This window comes from Oncorhynchus masou, chromosome 29 (genome assembly GCF_036934945.1).
Source record: "Oncorhynchus masou masou isolate Uvic2021 chromosome 29, UVic_Omas_1.1, whole genome shotgun sequence".
Classification (NCBI taxonomy): domain Eukaryota; kingdom Metazoa; phylum Chordata; class Actinopteri; order Salmoniformes; family Salmonidae; genus Oncorhynchus; species Oncorhynchus masou.
Genome location: NC_088240.1, coordinates 82365969 through 82379601, shown reverse-complemented (window position 1 = coordinate 82379601; position 13633 = coordinate 82365969). Strand labels below are relative to the sequence as shown.

At 44.5% G+C, this 13633-nt stretch overlaps 1 pseudogene; it reads left to right on the top strand.

Annotated features, from left to right (window-relative positions):
* The first annotated feature begins 409 nt into the window (after positions 1–409).
* LOC135521343 (RUN domain-containing protein 3B-like) lies at positions 410–13404 on the top strand (annotated as a pseudogene).
* Positions 13405–13633: the final 229 nt, after the last annotated feature.

Sequence of the window (13633 nt, the reverse complement as noted above, 5' to 3'; positions counted from 1 at the left end):
ACAATGACAGCATTGGAGTTGACATGAGCACAAACCAATCTGGGACCAGGGTATGTACAGGCCCAGTTGCCTATTATTATCATTAAACCTTTTAGATGGGTGCAGATGTAGGAGAGAATAAAGTACTTTTTTATACTATTGGGATGCACACATAGAAAGTCTCTTCGTGTCCCAAGACCATCGAGGTTACCATCGGTAGCCTAATTCGCTCTAAACAGGAATTTAAACCGCTCAGACATCCCGGTACTTGGTTTGGGCGTTTTAGCACAACCCCGTGACTGTTTCTTTCCCAAATTACTGGGTGATTTCTGTTCATCCACCTCCCTCTCGCCCTATACGTTGACTTTCAACAAACGAGCGAGCGTGCTGGAGTGACGCGGATAGAGCCCGCGGGCGGTGGCGTGCACTGTTGAACCCAACCTGCTGATTTAAAAGAAACAGGGACAGCAAATACTGGGCACCTACACCGGGGAGATACGACTAACTGGCGAGGATGGCGTCACGTAGCCTGGGGCTGCATGGAGCTCGCAAACAGGACGCTGCCAGAAGCGGAGCTGTGGAGAGGAGGAATCTACTGACTGTCTGCAGGTAAAATAATGCTCGGCTTGATTGTGTTAATTTACTAATTGGTGAGATGGTAAATGACCGCATTCTCATGCGACTGGTAATTGTGTGTGGACGCTGTTGAAGACCGTAGGGTAATTGGTGGTATAGGTTATATTTCAAAATAGCACACATAACCGACCAGCGGTTGTCTTGCTTCAGTGGCATTGCGTTTACATTACAGTATTGATGGTGTTATTGTACTGTAGCCTATAACGCCGCACTTGTTCCGAGGGTTCTCCAATGGTCACACATACACACCAGTCGCCGCCACCTATGATGCTTAATCATTCATGGAATCACAGTTACCTTCATTAATTAGGTGCCAAACTCAATACCGGTATTGTCTATAGATTTTACATGAACGAAGGTAATTCAGCACACAGCTATGAATTGGCACGGAACTGTGATACTTCAGATAAATTAAGAGAATTATCATGCTCTTTGAACAGTATACATACATAGTTTGGTGGGTGCTTATATTTGTCCTATTCACACATGTACACGTGTGTATTATACGAAAGTCTGTGTGCATTTTAGATGTCGTTCTCTGTGGAGACCATCATGCTGTTGAACGCCTTATCAAGTATAGCTCCATCAGACCCAGCCGAATGCCCCCTGTGGTTCTAGTGAAGAGATTGGATAGATGAGATATATGCTACATACTCCCACTCAATCAGTAGCCACATGAGCCCCTTTTTGCTGCTCCCACACATGACTACTGGTGCATCGCCATTAAAGATCACTGCTATCAGAAAGCAGGGAGTGGGCATTGTACTCGCATGTCCCCAGGGCTGCGGTTTATTTTCATGGCGAGGTGGTGTATCTCATCTCCAAGCCATGGTTGGTGACAGGTGAGGAAACCACAACCGAAGATTTAGCAGGCTTTGTTTTCCCTTTCTGGAGTGGCTTTTCACAATTCCGTGTCAGTTTACTCCAGGAATGTCACTTTTCTAAAACATTTAATGTGCAGTTCTTGTGATATTATTTAGTTGGTTTGGTGAACTATGCTCACGTGGTCAGTAACCTTGCCTGATTCCCGAAGACTCATGTTAGCTTACTAAGCTAATGCCTAGGCTTTCTCAGTGAGCTATACATCGAGCGTTTGGGACTATAAGGTTCTACTTGCATTTTGTCCAGATTGAACAGAACAAGGCTGTCAATAACTCAATGTTCTCTACCTATACAGTAGTCTAAATACCCCAGTTCATGTTAAGTGAAACAGAATAAAATATAAAAATCGCGGACACCTTTCAAATTAATGAGGGGTTGGAACTTTAAAGCCAATTATCTCAGAATCATTATTTTGCAGATAGAACCTTATAGTCCCAAGCTCTCAAACTCTTAGTTGATGTATGCAGAGCACTTGGGTTCAATATACGTTAGTTTATAGTGAGCAACTGCTCTAGTCTTAATAATCGCTTTGGGTCATCAGGACCGACTGCCTGAACCAATGATCTGAATAATGAAAATATAAATCCTGTGGAATGAGTTCAGATCCAATCAAACACTGCTGCAGAATATAAATAGATACAGTTTATTGGTTTCATTGATCTAATATGCAGACAAGGCTGTGAAGTTCCTGTGTCCTCATCACTAAGGAATTATCATGGTCCACAGACACCAATACAGTCGTGCATCACCACTTGGTGTGGCAACTGCTTGACATCCAACCGGAAGGCGCTAGGTTAGTGCATAAGGCCCAGTTCATCCCTGGGGCGGGGCTCCCTGCCCTCTAGACCCTCTATACCAGGCAGTGTCTGAGGAAGGCCTTAAAAATGGTCAGACTCCAGCCACCCAAATCATACTGTTCTCTCTGCTAACGCATGGCAAGTGGTACCAACAGAACCCTGAACAACTGCTAACTCCAAGCCATAAGACCGCTAAATAGTTGGTCTGGGTAGCTATTGGTTAACTATCTGCATTGACCCTTTTTGCACTAACTATGCTGCTGCTACTTTTATCTATCCTGTTGCCTAGTCACTTTACTCCTACCTATATCTACACATCGAACTCCATTACCTCGTACCCCTGGACTCACAGAAGTTCCAAAAGAATAAAGACATTTCAAATTACATTGTCTATATATAGTGTTGTAACGATGTACAAAAGGGAAAATAAATATGGATTGTATTTACAATGGTGTTTGTTCTTCACTGGTTGCCTTTTTTCTTTTGGCAACAGTTCACAAATCTTGCTGCTGTGATGTCACACTGTGGAATTTCACTATGTAGTTATGGGAGTTAATCAAAATTGGGTTTGTTTTTTTGAATTCTTGGTGGATCTGTGTAATGAGGGAAATGTGTCTCTATGCTCATACATTTGGCAGGAGGTTAGGAAGAGCAGCTCAGTTTCCACCTCATTTTGTGGGCAGTGGGCACATAGTCTGTCTTCTCTTGAGAGCCAGGTCTGCCTTCGGTGGCCTTTCTCAATAACAAGGCTATGCTCACTAAGTCTGTACATAGTCAAAGCTTTGCTTAAGTTTGGGTCGGTCACAGTGGTCAGGTATTTTGCCACTGTACACTCTCTGTTTTAGGGCCAAATAGCATTCTAGTTTGGTCTGTTTTTTTGGTTAATTACTTGACACATTGGAAAAAATTATTTTTGTTTTCTCGTGATTTGCGATTTCCCGTTGGTTCTAATTGTGTTGGTGTCCTGGGGCTCTGTGGGGTTTGTTTGTGAACAGAGCCCCATGACCAGCATGCTTAGGGGACTCTTCTCCAGGTGCATCTCTCTGTCGGTGATGGCTTTGTTACGGAAGGTTTGGGATTCGCTTCATTTTAGGTGGTCTCTTTTCTGGATTTTGATAATTAGCGGGTATCGGCCTAGTTCTACTGTGCATGCATCATTATGTTTTTTAATGCTGTACACTGAGGAAATATTTGCAGAGTCTCAACTTGGTGTTTATCCCATTTTGTGAATTCTTGGTTGGTGAGCAGACCAAGACCTCACAACCATAAAGGGCAATGGGTTCAATAACTGATTCAAGTATTTTTAGCCAGATCCTAATTGGTATGTCCAACTTTGTTCCTTTTGATGGCATAGAAGGCCCTCCTTGCCTTGTCACTCAGCTCGTTCACAGATTTGTGGAAGTTACCTGTGGCGCTGATGTTTAGGCCAAGGTATGTATAGTTTTTTGTGTGCTCTAAGGCAACAGTGTCTAGATGGAATTGGTATTTGTGGTCCTGGCGACTGGACCTTTTTTGGAACACTGTTATTTTTGTCTTACTGAGATTTACTGTCAGGGCCCAGGTCTGACAGAATCTGTGCAGAAGAACTAGGTGGTGCTGTAGGCCCTCCTTGGTTGGTGACCAGAAGCATCAGATCATCAGCAAACAGTAGACATTTGACTTCATATTCTAGTAGGGTGAGGCTGGGTGCTGCAGACTGTTCTAGTGCCCAATTCATTTATATTAATATATATGAGGTCTACCGCTTTATGATTTTTCAACGCTGATACCGATCAAAAAAGCCATTGCCAATATTTATTTGTAATAATGACAACTACTGAATGAACACTTTACTTTTTTGCCCCACTGTATATTAAGTTTTTAGTCAGCCACCAATTGTGCAAGTTCTCCCACTTAAAAAGATGAGGCCTGTAATTTTCATCATAGGTACACTTCAACTATGACAGACAAAATGAGAAATCCAGAAAATCACATTGTAGGATTTTTTTTAAATGAATTTATTTGCAAATTAAAAATTTCTTAACTTATTGTGGGAAACTTGTGGAAGGCTACCCAAAACGTTTGACCCAAGTTCTATAATTTAAAGGCAATGCTACCAAATACTAAATGGGTGTATGTAAACTTCTGACCCAACTGGGAATGTGATGAAAGAAATACAAGCTGAAATAAATCATTCTCTCAACTATTATTCTGACATTTCACATTCTTAAAATAAAGTGATGATCCTAAGTCAGGGAATTTTTACTCTGATTAAATGTCGGGAATTGTGACAACGAGTTTAAATGTATTTGGCTAAGGTGTATGTATACTTCCGACTTCAACTATAATATATCTGTGAGACTCGGTTAAGGTCAGTGATAAAGTAGTCTAGGGATAAGCTATAGGTGTACCTACCGTAGGAGTCCCCTTGAAGCCTACCATTGACTATGTACATACCATACCCAGCGTGCAACAGAGCTGCAGGAATTGTGACCTGTTTTTGTTGTGCCTAAGGGGGGTATATGGGGGAGGGGCTTAAATAAAATGTATAACTAGGCAAGTCAGTTAAGAACAAATTCTTATTTACAATGATGGCCAAACTCGGATGATGCTGGACCTAGTTGTGCTGCCCTATGGGACTCCCAATCACTGCTTCAAACCAGGTACTGCAGTGACATGCAGTGTCTTAGACCACTACGCCACTCGGGAATGCTGTCCCCTCCAGGTAGGTGTTTGTCCCCCTGTGTGCTGAGGGGTCCGGTTCTGGCATTTTGGTCGCCACAGACTCGTACATGTCCCTTTCCCTGGAAGTGATAGATTTCCCCCTGCAGGATGTCGAAGCCGTCTTCTTTAAAGTATATGGGGATTCTAGTGGGGGATTTGGTCTCCCTCTCTGTATGTAATGGATACAACTGAAACCTTAATGCCTGTCCTGTTTAGATGAAGCTTTGTCTGCCCAGTCACCCCACTGCCACTTAACCTGCTACTGTGTGTCTGCAGTACAAGAACCACAGCACAGAGATGACTGTTGCATCTCTGTCTGACCAACATGGAAATGAGGCTATTTAAGACTACTGAGATGCATCCCTGTACTGCAGAATCAACGCACAGTCATTTCCTGTGTTTGCTTCATTGCATTAAATCTGCTCGGTGCTTAATAACCTAGACACTAATTAGAGTATCTCTGGTCAGGAGCCCTATCATTGTCATGCCCCACAATCTGACCTCTGTGCAATCTACCTATATGCTTATGACAGTGATTTAAAAAAATATTATTTTTTTTTGTATATTCTCAACGCTCCACTGATAGTGTGCTGTAGAGATTGTGTTTCCTAAAGCCTATAATTCATCTGTTCAGTCAGATCTCCTCTCCTAGAGTCACATTTAACAGCATGTCAGAGAGAAACTCGCTGATCCGGTTGGAACCCATTGCAGACTCAGTTAAGTGTGTGTGTGTGTGTGCAGGTTTTCAGTAAAGACGTTGATTGACCGCTCCTGTTTAGACACAATAGACGACGACTCTCCAGAGTTCACCAACTTCGTCTCCATCCTGGAACAGATTCTCAGTCACAGACTCAAAGGTAGTAACACACCACCACATGCTTAAAGCCCTTCTCATCTGGACCACTGCAGGGTTGCTGGGTATAGGAGTCAAGATGCCACCTATAAATGTACCTCTCTCTCGCTCCCTCCTCCCAGGTCAGACTACGTGGTTTGGTTATGAGACTCATCGTAGTTTCTGGGATTATGTGAAAGCAGCCTGCAGTAAAGTCTCTCCCAGCTGCATCCACAGCATTGAGAGTATGGAGAATGTCCGCTCCTCCAGAGCTAAGGTGTGTGTGTGTGTGTCTGCACGAGAGAGGTTGCTGGTTACGCTGGAAAGCCTTGAGCCATGGACCTTAATGATAACATCAATATTCCCACGGATCTAAAACACACAACTCTCAGCCTTTTCTGATGAAATTACACACAGAACAAAAGATGGCTTTGTTCAGAAGCTTTAAACAATGAATACTGTAGTGTTGTCCAAGAGAACGCGCACGCACCCATGCATGCGCGCGCACGCACCCATGCATGCACACACATACGCACACACACGCACCCATGCATGCACACACACACACCCATGCATGCACACTTGCGTGCAGGTGCATAAACTCAATCAGCTGACTGTGGCTAAGTAGGAAGGGCAGCATGTATTTGTATTATAATGATGTCTGTTTTAAAGAGCTTCTATGCAGGTCTGACGTATAATGGAAACTTAAGAACTGTGTGTCCACAGGGTCGGGCGTGGATCAGGCTGGTGCTGATGGAGAAGAGGCTGTCTGAGTACATCTCCTCTGCCCTGAGGGACTTCAAAACCACCAGGTCTTTCTCTCTGGGACACACACACACACAATGGCAATACAAAACACCAGACTGAGTTGAGTTTTGGTTTTAGGTGTTCTGAGGATGGAGCTAGTGTGGATTTTCTATGTTGTGTAGGAGATGGTATGAGGATGGGGCCATCATGCTAGGTGAGGAGGCGGGGCTGCTAGCAGATACACTCATCGGTCTCAACACCATTGACTTCAGGTACCCGTATATTATTTATAGTGTTGCTGAGACAGCGCTCAGGTTATACAGTAAAGGTCTCAATGAAAGTGTTTTCTCTGGTGGTTAGCTTCTGTCTGAAAGGGGAGGGGCTGAATGGAAGCTGCCCAGCGGTGATTGACTATACGCCTTATCTGAAGTCGTTTCAGAGGTATGTGGGAGTCAGTCTTTTAGTCCTTTACCTGCTATTATGTACCCTTCCCCCTGTATGTGCCCTATATGTTGAACTCTTACCCACTCTGTAGTACCCTCTGAAGTGTGCCCTTTCCCCCTGTGTAGAGAGAACAGCATCAGCAGTGATGAGGAGGAGTTGAGGACCCTGGGGAGCAGTGGCAGCGAGAACACCACCCCTGAAAAGATGGCCACCAGCACTGCGGAGGCCATCTTAACCGAGCAGAGCAGCTGGGTCTGCAGGTGTAAACGACTCGAGCAGAAATACCGCATGGCATTGGAACAGAAGGTAACGTCTCAGTATGTGTATTGTACGTGTGTGTGCTGCAGAACACTGTATTGCACTATAGAATGCAGGTGTATTTGTGCATGAGAGACTGAGGTCTGTGGAATAATTGGAAAGTTAGAAATCAAAATGTCAGGCTAACTGTCAGTGCTCTGTTGAGGAAATGTGCTCTCTTGAGGAAATGGAAACGCACACAGCTTGATATCATTCATTCCATCCTCACCAGAGTACAAATCTATTTTGCCTCCTTTACCAAAACAAAAATCTTCCCTTGTTTATCTGTTTTGCTACTGCAAAAAAAATGTAATAGTGCAACGTGTGTGTGTGTGCGCCAGTGTTATCTGGAAGAGATGGTTCGTCTGAGAGAGGCCCAGCTGTCTCAAGTGATTCCTCAGAACAAAGCTCTTCAGCAGAGACTAACAGACACACACCTCTCTCACACACTGGAGAAGGAACAACTAGAATACATCGTACTGGAGCTCCAGGACCAACTGTGAGTTTATCTAAGTGGGTGGAATGACCAGCTGTGAGTGACATTTTAACCACAGGGAATGCAGGAGTAGTGCACACAGCACTTGTCTTACTATACTTGTGAGGACTACTTGGGGACCAACAACCTTAACTCCTAAACCTAACCACTAATTCTAACCTTAAGACTAAAGTAGTTATTTTCACAAGTGAGGACCCACAAAATGTCCCCACTTTTCTGAGGACTTATACTTACAGGTATAGGAAAGTGTGTGTGTGACACAAGGTTATTTGAAGTTCAGTTAGTTTTCTGATCCACTTGTCCTTTTAATTTATTTTATTTTATGAAGATATATATTGTTTTAGTCTTAGGGACAGAATGCCACTATGAGCCAGTAATACATAAGGTGATGGGTCAGGTCATAGGTTAACCTCTACGTGATCGGTGTGTATAATGCCATGTTAATACCATGTTTGAGGAGAGTGCCCAATTATGAACTTGAAAATGTGTTAATAAACCAAATAGGCACATTTGGGCAGTCTTGAACAGATATGCAATGGTTCATTGGAACAGTCTAAAACTTTGTACATGCACTGCTGCCACCTAGTGGCCAAAATCTAAATTGCGCCTGGGCTGGAATAATAGACCATAATGTTTCTCTTGCCTTTCAAAGATGGTTAAAAAAAGCCCTTTTTCTTTTCTTATTATCTTTTACCAGATGTGTTATTCTCCTACATTTTCACATTTCCACAAACTTCAAAGTGTTCTCTTTCAAATGGTTTCAAGAATATGCATATCTTTGCTACAGGCAGATTTGGATATGTCATTTTAGGTGAAAATGGGGGGGGGAGAGAATCTGATCCTTATGAGGTTTAAAAATAGACTCGGTAAGATGATGTACCGTGTACACAGTAGTAGTGCGTCAATTTCCACACCTGAGCATTGGAGCGTGAGGCTTAACTTCTGTTTTGGTCCCGTAGCTACCATGTTGCATCGTGCAAATCTCAATGGCCGTGTTAGAGCGGATCACTTTTGTCAAGCCTTTCAAAGTTTGTTGCATTGTGGGAGAAAAATGGTCTGACTTGCACCTACATGTCAACTGCTTGAACATTACAAAAAATGTGATCAAAGGTCATTGACTGCAGGTTTCTGCTCTTCACCAACTTAATTCTGCAGCCATCGCCTGTATTGTGTGAAGTTCTATTGCCAACCAATCATCAGGGTTGTTTTGTTTGACCCACGCGAACGTGACCAAAGACATGACTGAAACAGGAACCATATAAATAAATGTGCTTTATGAGCCTCTCTCTCACTAATTGATAGTGTACATTGTACAAGGATTTCAGTTTGAGTGTGATTTGGGGAATAGATGTTTATTTAGACATTATAAAGAAAACATTTTATAAACGATGGCAACACTGCCATGTTGATCTGAGCCTTGCTGTTGGAAAACCACATGACTTTCGGCTGTTGCAGATGCATCTCCCCTGACTTCACTCCTCGACTTTTGCCTGCAGTTGGTTGCTTTCGGCCTTACCACTCAAACGCCCCCAATATCTGCAGTGCTGCTCATGGCGCTGTCATCTTGCTGAATCTACCTTTTAAATATTATTGTGGCCTGCCAGATTCAGAAGCTTAAACCCCATTATATTTTATTTGAGTTCATTTTGGAGTCAAAGATAATAGTTTTAGTTTTTCTTCACGATGCTGTCTGTGTGAGTGGACCAATTCAGTTTGTCTGTGATGTGTATGCCGAGGAACTTAACTTGCTACCCTCTCCACTACTGTTCCATCGATGTGGATAGGGGGGTGTTCCCTCTGCTGTTTCCTGAAGTCCACAATCATCTCCTTAGTTTTGTTGACGTTGAGTGTGAGGTTATTTTCCTGACACCACACTCCGAGGGCCCTCACCTCCTCCCTGTAGGCCGTCTCGTCGTTGTTGGTAATCAAGCCTACCACTGTTGTGTCGTCCGCAAACTTGATGATTGAGTTGGAGGCGTGCGTGGCCACGCAGTCGTGGGTGAACAGGGAGTACAGGAGAGGGCTCAGAACGCACCCTTGTGGGGCCCCAGTGTTGAGGATCAGCGGGGAGATGTTGTTGCCTACCCTCACCACCTGGGGACGGCCCGTCAGGAAGTCCAGTACCCAGTTGCACAGGGCGGGGTCGAGACCCAGGGTCTCGAGCTTGATGACGAGCTTGGAGGGTACTATGGTGTTGAATGCCGAGCTGTAGTCGATGAACAGCATTCTCACATAGGTATTCCTCTTGTCCAGATGGGTCAGGGCAGTGTGGTTGAGATTGCATCATCTGTGAACCTATTTGGGCGGTAAGCAAATTGGAGTGGGTCTAGGGTGTCAGGTAGGGTGGAGGTGATATGGTCCTTGACTAGTCTCTCAAAGCACTTCATGATGACGGAAGTGAGTGCTACGGGGCGGTAGTCGTTTAGCTCAGTTACCTTAGCTGTCTTGGGAACAGGAACAATGGTGGCCCTCTTGAAGCATGTTGGAACAGCAGACTGGTATAGGGATTGATTGAATATGTCCGTAAACACACCAGCCAGCTGGTCTGCGCATGCTCTGAGGGCGCGGCTGGGGATGCCATCTGGGCCTGCAGCCTTGCGAGGGTTAACACGTTTAAATGTTTTACTCACCTCGGCTGCAGTGAAGGAGAGACCGCATGTTTCCGTTGCAGGCCGTGTCAGTGGCACTGTATTGTCCTCAAAGCGGGCAAAAAATGTATTTAGTCTGCCTGGGAGCAAGACATCCTGGTCCGTGACTGGGCTGGATTTCTTCCTGTAGTCCGTGATTGACTGTAGACCCTGCCACATGCCTCTTGTGTCTGAGCCGTTGAATTGAGATTCTACTTTGTCTCTGTACTGACGCTTAGCTTGTTTGATAGCCTTGCGGAGGGAATAGCTGCACTGTTTGTATTCGGTCATGTTACCAGACACCTTGCTCTGATTAAAAGCAGTGGTTCGCGCTTTCAGTTTCACGCGAATGCTGCCATCAATCCACGGTTTCTGGTTAGGGAATGTTTTAATCGTTGCTATGGGAACGACATCTTCAACGCAAGTTTTAATGAACTCGCACACCGAATCAGCGTATTCGTCAATGTTATCTGACGCAATACGAAACATGTCCCAGTCCACGTGATGGAAGCAGTCTTGGAGTGTGGAGTCAGCTTGTGAGGAATTCTAAATCAGGTGAACAGAAGGATTTGAGTTCCTGTATGTTTCTTTCATCGCACCATGCCTCGTTAGCCATAAGGCATACGCCCCCACCCCTCTTCTTACCAGAAAGGTGTTTGTTTCTGTCGGCGCGATGCGTGGAGAAACCCGTTGGCTGCACCGCTTCGGATAGCGTCTCCAGTGAGCCATGTTTCCGTGAAGCACAGAACGTTAGTCTCTGATGTCCCTCTGGAATGCTACCCTTGCTCGGATTTCATCAACCTTGTTGTCAAGAGACTGGACATTGGCAAGAAGAATGCTAGGAAGTGGGGCACGATGTGCCCGTCTCCGTAGTCTGACCAGAAGACCGCCTCGTTTCCCTCTTTTTCGGAGTCGTTTTTGGGTCGCGGCATGCGATCCATTCCGTTGTCCTGTTTGTAAGGCAGAACACAGGATCCGAGTCGAGAAAAACATATTCTTGGTCGTACTGATGGTGAGTTGACGCTGATCTTATATTCAGTAGTTCTTCTCGACTGTATGTAATGAAACCTAAGATGACCTGGGGTACTAATGTTAGAAATAACACGTAAAAAAACAAAACTGCATAGTTTCCTAGGAACGCGAAGCGAGGCGGCCATCTCTGTCGGCGCCGGAAGTAACATCTGCCCCACCCGATTCCTTGAGGTCCAGACAAGAACTGACTGCACATCTGACCAATCAGTGGCCTTCACCCAGTGCCTTGGATACCAATGCTGTTGCCTTGGATACCATGCTGTACAAGAATAGGGTGGGGCAGTGGGAGGAGTATGTAAACGGGGATAAATTCCTATTCCACAACTTCCTCACTTACATGCCATAGTATGATTTTATACGGTCCACCCAAATGTGGTGACACTGTATATTTATATAGACTGTACCTGTGAAAAGAATATGAATTTTAACATTCCAAATTGTTATTCCAATGTCGTCATCACACTACTTAGATGCATCCAGAGAGTCCACTCTAATGTCTCTGTGTTCTACAGGAAGAATTTCCAGAGTCTAGAGCAGCTGTCCCAGACCTCTCTGGAGCCCTCACACACACTCAACCTGGACACTAGACCAGCCATCTCTCACTGGCACCACCATGGTGTGTGTGTGCATTTCTGTGCTCTCCCCCACTACCAATATATAATATTTATTTTCTGCATGTGTTAACCCCCTCTACTGCTCCCCAGGGAAGGAGGACACCCCCTCTCTGATAGGTCTGTGTGGGTCTCTGCAGTCAGTAGCCAGCAATAAGTCCCTGGCCAGCCTGAAGTCCAGTGAGTGTCTAGCCAGCCCCACCACAGAGATGACCAGTCCTGACCTCACCCCGTCCTAGAACCAGAGACAAAGAGATCCAGCACATGGTTTGGAGAAAGAGAGCCAGATTTGGATCCTGGGATTGGAACTCAGCCTTTTTGAATAACATTCCAACCCATCCCCTCCTAAACCCAGAGATCTAACTTCATCTTCAGGCTCAATTGATGGATTTACCAGGGATGCAACACAGGTCGTAGAATCATACAACTGTGCATAGAGATTTATTTATTGGGATTTCTATGACTAAGTCACATGGAATCTGGATTCAGGAACTCTTGAGTTTTAAAGAAATATTGAAGGAACTCAGCTCAACATGGGAGCCGCAGTCAATCATTTGGAATTTACCACCCGGACTGACCCTGGAACCAGCGCTTCAGTAGTCAGTCCTTCAATGTAAGCGCAGAGCCGTTGGAAAAACCAGGACTGTATTGACCAGGAACGACCTCATGTTTATTTGTTGTATATCTGCACTGATGGGAAAACAACTGCATAGTTGAAAGCCAGTTCCGGGTAGGTATACTGTCACCTATCTTATGTGTTCAGATCACTGCAGACCAAGGAGAACGTCACTTGACACTATTGGGATGCAGACCTTTTGTGTCACTTAAAGGACTCCTCATGATGTAAACATGCTCCGCATCCCAGAGATTGATGACTTGAGGAATTGCTTTCTTTAGGATTTATTTAGGGAGGGGAAAGAAGTGAAGGTTAGGGTTGTTGTTTCTGAAGTGTTAAAGCCTGTAGACTAGTGGTTCTGTTCATGCATCTTCAACTTGCAGGTGTTGTTGTCCTGTTACCCTGGCAACTTAAGTGAGCTCTGCTATAGATGGCCAAGGTGGGTCAGACTCAGCGGCCAAAAAATACACCTCAAAGAACGGACATATTTAGGTATTGTATTCCTGCCAGAGGACTGGACTATCCTCCATTATTTATAAGTCTAGTGTAATCATGCTTCCATGTTGGAAGGGCCTTGAAATATCTAGAGGAGAACAGTGTTGCTTTTATGTCTTCTGTTTCTACAGTCAATCCTCTGTGGTACCTGACTTGTAGCCATAATCAGATTATTGATACATTAAATATCAAAATAAAGTCACACACTCCATATATAAACTCAGTAATTTTTTGGGTGTTTACCAACGTTTCGGCTTCACTGTGCCTCCTTCAGGCACAGTGATGGCGACACATTAGTAAATACCCAATAAATGACTGAGTTTATATATGGAGTGTGACTTTATTTTAGTTTATTTGCCATTAGTCAGCACCTCCACACAAACACTTCTGGGTGTGCGCCAAAAAAAAATTGAAAATGGACTATCTCATCCACAATCCG